Source organism: Saccopteryx leptura, chromosome X (genome assembly GCF_036850995.1).
Source record: "Saccopteryx leptura isolate mSacLep1 chromosome X, mSacLep1_pri_phased_curated, whole genome shotgun sequence".
Lineage (NCBI taxonomy): Eukaryota > Metazoa > Chordata > Mammalia > Chiroptera > Emballonuridae > Saccopteryx > Saccopteryx leptura.
Genome location: NC_089516.1, coordinates 83,431,223 through 83,437,075, shown reverse-complemented (window position 1 = coordinate 83,437,075; position 5,853 = coordinate 83,431,223). Strand labels below are relative to the sequence as shown.

The 5,853-nt window shown below is 36.8% G+C and overlaps 1 pseudogene; it reads left to right on the top strand.

Annotated features, from left to right (window-relative positions):
• The first annotated feature begins 4,713 nt into the window (after positions 1-4,713).
• Positions 4,714-5,628, top strand: LOC136386397 (serine/Arginine-related protein 53-like; annotated as a pseudogene).
• Positions 5,629-5,853: the final 225 nt, after the last annotated feature.

The following is a 5,853-nucleotide window of genomic DNA, read 5'->3' as shown; positions in this document are numbered from 1 at the left end:
ATCACATATATACAGGCCAGTACTCTTTGAAAAAGAAAAAACACACACTGGAGAAAACAAAACCTCTTCAATAAACGGTGCTAGGGCCTGACCAGGTGGTGGAGCAGTGGAGAGAGTGTTGGCCTGGGATACCGAGGACCCAGTTTTGGAACTCCAAGGTTGCCAGCTTGAGTGCAGGCTCATTGGGCTTGAGCATGGGCTCTACAGCTTGAGCACGAGGTTGCCAGCTTAAGAGTGGGATCATAGATATGACTGCATGGTTACTGGCTTAAGTACAAGGTCACTGGCTTGAGCAAGGGGTCACTGCCTTGGCTGAAGCCCCCTGGTCAAGACATGTATAAGAAAGCAATCAAAGAATAAATAAGGTGCTACAGCTATGAGTTGATGTTTCTCATCTCTTTCCCATCCTGTCTGTCTGTCTATCTCTCTCTCTCTCACTAATAAAAAAATGGTGCTAGGAAAATTGGAAAGACACATGCAAAAGAATGAAACTCGAGTACAGTTTGTTCTCATGCATACAGCAATTTATTCAAAATGGATCAAAGACCTAAATATAAGATTTGAAACAAAAAATTACATAGAAGAAAACATCGGTACCAAACTATGGACCTTGGCCATAGAGAATATTTTATAAATTTGACCTTAAAGGCAAGGAAAGTAAAGGCAAAAATAAAACTGATGAATGAGACCATATTAAACTAGAAAGCTTTTGCACAACAAAAGAAACCAACAACAAGGCAGGCAACCAAATGTAAGCTTGATATTCACAACAGCTCTGACAAGGGGTTAATATTCCCAATATATAAAAAACTCACAAAGCTCAATAACAAACAAGCAAGCAATCTAATTTAAAAAGTGGGAAGAAGACTTGAACAAATAAATAGTTCTCATATGAGGACATAGAAACAATATGTATATGAAAAGATGATCATTCTTGCTAGCTATTAGATAAATGCAAATCAAAACTGCAATGAGACACAATCTCACACCTGTTAAATTGGCTTTTAAAAACAAAGCCAGTAATAACAAGTGTTAGAGAGGCTGTAGAGAAAAAGGAACATTTATTCACTGCTGGTGGTAATGTAAATTGGTACAGCTATTTGGAAAACAGTATATTTGGGATAGTTCCTTAAAATATTAAGAATAAAGCTGCCATATAACCCAGCAATCCCTCTACTGAGTATCTACCTGAAAAACTCAAAAACATTGGTACACAAGCACACATGAACCAATGTCCACCATTATTTTTTTTTCATTTTTACTCAGTGAGAGGAGTGAAGGCAGAGAGACAGACTTCCACATGCGTCCCTTCCAGGATTCACCTGGCAAGCCCACTAGGGGGTAATGCTCTGCCAATCTGGGGTGTTACTCTATTGCTCAGCAACTGAATTCTTCTTAGCACCTGACGCAGAGGCCATGGAGCCATCCTCAGTGTCCAGGGCCAGCTCACTCCAATCAATCCATGTCTGTAGGAGGGGAAGAGAGAGAAGAGGGAGGGGAGGGGTGGAGAAGCAGATGTATAGCCTGTTAGGGAATCAAACCTGGGGCATCCACATTCCAGGCCAATGCTCTACCACTAAGCAAACTGGCCAGAGATGCACCCCATTAAATTTAATCTGTATATTAAAAATTTTAAAAATAAAACATTCATTTAAAAAAGAAATTAAGTGCTTCTTTTTTTACCCCAAGAGGGTCATGTCATCCACCAGTGAGCCGCACTTATTAAACATTTTTAGACTCTTTTTTGATGACCTATTCCTTGACAACTGAGGTATAATATGAATCTAAAAGATTCTTGTATGACGTTTAACATGTTTTGCTGAACTCAGAAGAGAAGGATTTGAAAAATATACCTATGATTAATGTAGTGGAAAGAAAGTCAGACATTTTATTTTACCTTCATGGAACTGATTGCAATTGAAACCATTACTGTTCGGTGCTTTTTTTCATTAAACAAAAAATAATTATCCAAAATATTGTTTAAGTGCAGTGCCATATATTACGTTCTATGCTGCCATAAAATATAATATATATTGATACATAGATTGTTTATACACACAAATATATGATATACAGATGTGCATTTCCATGATATACAGACTACTTGTAAAAAATTGAAGAAAAAATGTTAACTATACAAAAATAATAGTCATTTAACATGCTTGTTTGATATTTTGTATTGGTTTGGTTTGACGCAAAACACTTGACTAGCCTCCCTTAGAAAATACCTGGTTAAACATGCAGTATGATCTTAACACAGGGAGATGAAGGTCTGAGGTCTGAAAATCTAACTTCCATGTGATTTGATATTAAAATAATGAAAAGAGGGGAAATGTTTGTTAAAAAGAGGATGGCCAAACACTAAACAATCTGAACTTCAAACAACTTCTGCTTGAAGAGTCACAGAGCTGTTGAGAACAGAAAAAGAAAAAAGAATTCATGTTCTTTTTTCATACTGAACCATGAAGGGCACCATTCAGCTCTGTTTTTAATGTCAAACAGTCAAACCATAAAATGAAGCATTATTTTAGCGTCCTTGAAATGACTTTTAAAAAGCCTTTCAAAAGATTAAGATGCTGGTGGTGCTATGCAAATGTTTCACTTGAAATTGAAATTCTTAAAAATAAGTGTTTACTTTCCTTTACATTTAGAAAAACAATACAATCTCTGCTCCTGTTTTCAAAGGGCTATTTAACCACCTCTTGAGTGGTTAAAATGGTTTACCAGTTTGTCTTTTATCCTAGACCATATGAATTGTATAGATACAGTTTTTGTTTGTTTGTTTGTTTAACAGAGACAGAGAGAGGAACAGATAGGGACAAACAGGAAAGAAGAGAGATGAGAAGTATCAATTCTTTTTTGCAGCTCCTTAGTTGTTCATTGATTGCTTTCTCATGTGTGCCTTGACCAGGGGGCTACAGCAGACTGAGTGACCCCTTGCTCAAGCCAGTGACCTTGGGCGCAAGCCAGCAATGATGGGATCACGTCTATGATCCCACGCTCAAGCTAGCGACCCTGCGCTCATCCTGGTAAGCCCGTGCTCAAGCCAGATGAGCCTGCGCTCAAGAGGCAACCTTGAGTTTTCGAACCTGGGTCCTCCATGTCCCAGTCCAATGCTCTATCCACTGTGCCACAGCCTGGTCAGGTTAGATTTAGTTTTTACAATGCAATCATTCTGCTCTTCATTTCTTTATTGATATCATTCTTAAATTTCTGTTTTTCTCCTGTTGTGTACTTCAGTCTATCATCCACAAACCTAAGAATCTGTGCCAACTTTACTATACATATTATACATCTCAGAATTAATCTATCTTAATATGTTACAACATTATAATCTGTAGTATATGTTTTTTTCAATGTAATTAACTGCATGTGTATAGAAATGCCTCCTGTTAGAGAACACTGAGCTGGTCTAGCTTGTTACAGACATATATTCTTTAATACATGTTTATGACAATAGAGTGCACCAGCCTTGCAAAAAAAAACAAAAAAAAACAAACAAAAAAAAAAACAAAAAAACCCTCCTAATACCTTAAAATGCTAGATAGAATAACTTTAGAGATTTCTTTTAAAGCACTTGTGATAAAATAAGAGAATCAATGGAAGAGCTAGAAATGACCAGAAATGTATTAACATAGGTCCACAGGGAAGGGCTTCTGGCAAATCATGTATACACCATGCGCCACTTCTTTCCCAGCACTGAGTTACACCTGTTTGGCAAGGGACAGACACATGAACAGAGCTGAGCTGATCAAATTTTCTCCTCTGGAGAGTTAAATCTGGATTAAAAAAATTATAAGTCAATTTTTTTTTATGTGGTGCTAAATTTGAGAGTTGTAAGGCAACCATACTTTGCCACATGAGCATAGAAACAGAAAAGCATAGTCTTCAGTATAAGGGAAAAAATAAGAAGAGAAGTACAATCAAGCAATAGATAGCATTCCATGGATTTATAGAAGTTTTCTATTTCCTGATTCTAGTCCTTTTTTGTGGCCTAGATGCTTTTCTGCTAGTAATAGTATTCTACAGTTATTATAACAGACTACTACTGACCAGGTGACTTAAGCAACATAAATTTATTTTCTCACAGCTTTGGAAACCAAAAGTCCAAGACCAGAATATCTACAGGTTGCTTTCTTTTGAGGCTTTTCTCCTTGGCTTGTAGATGGTCCTTTTCTCCCTGTGTGTTTCACAGTCTCCTCTCTGTGCATATTTATGCTCTAATTTCCTCTTTTTACAAGGGCAGCAGTCATATTGGATTAGGGACCACACTTATAATATCGTTTAACCTTAAATACCACTTTTAAAACTCTATTTCTAAATGCAGTCACATTCTGATATGTTAAGTGTTAAAACTGCAGTACATAAATTTTGGGGGAACACAATTCAGCACATACTACTGCCCTTGGGTTCCATGAGGCAAATTTATTTCTTTGCATAATCCATATAAAACCAACCCATCATGTAGATAAATCTTAATTCAATATTACATAAAATGCAAATTTAGCATACAAAAAATAATTGAGAACTATTAAAATATTTACAGAGACCTGCTGCTGGAACAAGACCTGCTGCTGGAAAAAGGAAGGCACTGAGATTAAACTGAAGCAAGCTCAGAAGGCTCTGGCAAGCACCCCATTTGAAGAAACGTTTCCAGGTTTATAGCACTTGCAAGTCATCCGGAGTTATGATCCTGAAGGCAGAGATCCAGAAATGGGATGCCATTCATCAGATACTGATGAAAAAAACAAAGGCAAGAGAAAAAAGAAACACTGTAGACGGTCATCTTCAAATAGTTCTTCAGATAGTAGAACATATAGCAGGATGAAAGGTGGAAGAAATCAGGGTCAAAGTTCCGATCTTGGTCCAGAGATCTTCAATCTCGCTCACATTTTTATGATAGAAGACACAGGCATTGATCAAGCTGTAGCTCTTCTTATGGGTCTAGAAGAAAAAGAAATTGAAATTATTCAAGAGGACAAGGGAAATCCTATAGAGTTTAGAGGTCTAGATCAAAAAGCAGAACAAGAAGGTTTAGGTCAAGACCTGGTCCATATTCTCATAGTCGAAGCAGTAAAAGGTTAAGTTACAGAAGAACCCATAGACTATCTTAGGAAAGAAAATGACATAAAGGCAAAGATAGAGCAAAAAGAGAAAAGGAGAACAATAAAGGCAAGGGCAAGGAATTACAAAACATCAAATGTGGGAAATCTGGAAACATCAAAGCTGAATTAGAACATTTGCCACCAGCTGGACAGGCCAAAGCCAGACTAGAGGTGGTTCTTGAAACTGCTGCAAAACCTTATGAAGCATTGAAAGCCAAAGGAAGAAAAGAAAAAGAAGCAAAGAGAAGAAAAAGGAGGAAGAACAAATCATCCTGGTAGAACAAATAAAAAGAATAAAAGAAATTGAAGCCATTGAAAGTGACTTTTTATTCAGCTCACATTCAGATCAAGTAAAGAAGTAAGTGGAACCCAGCAAAGAAAGCATGAGCTTGCAACATCAAGACCAGCAACAGTAGTTGCTGATCTACTCCGTAATGGAAAGGAAATAGATACTAGCAGCAATCCTACTGCTATCAAGTACCAAGATAACAATTTGGGGGCTTATCTGAAAGAAAGTTGTTGAGAAAAAGTGCTTTAGAGATTTATTGTTCTTCAACAAGAATGGCTCATAGGCAGTCCTGTAGTCTAAATAATACATATGGTTGAATTAACAGTAACATTTGAAATTTAGGATTTTAAATCCCAATTTAAGCTTTTATTCTTAAAAAGAATTTCCCAAACTATATAAAAAGGTAATCCCATTTTGTTCTTTTTCTCATGTAGGCTTGGATACTTGTTGATTTGAACT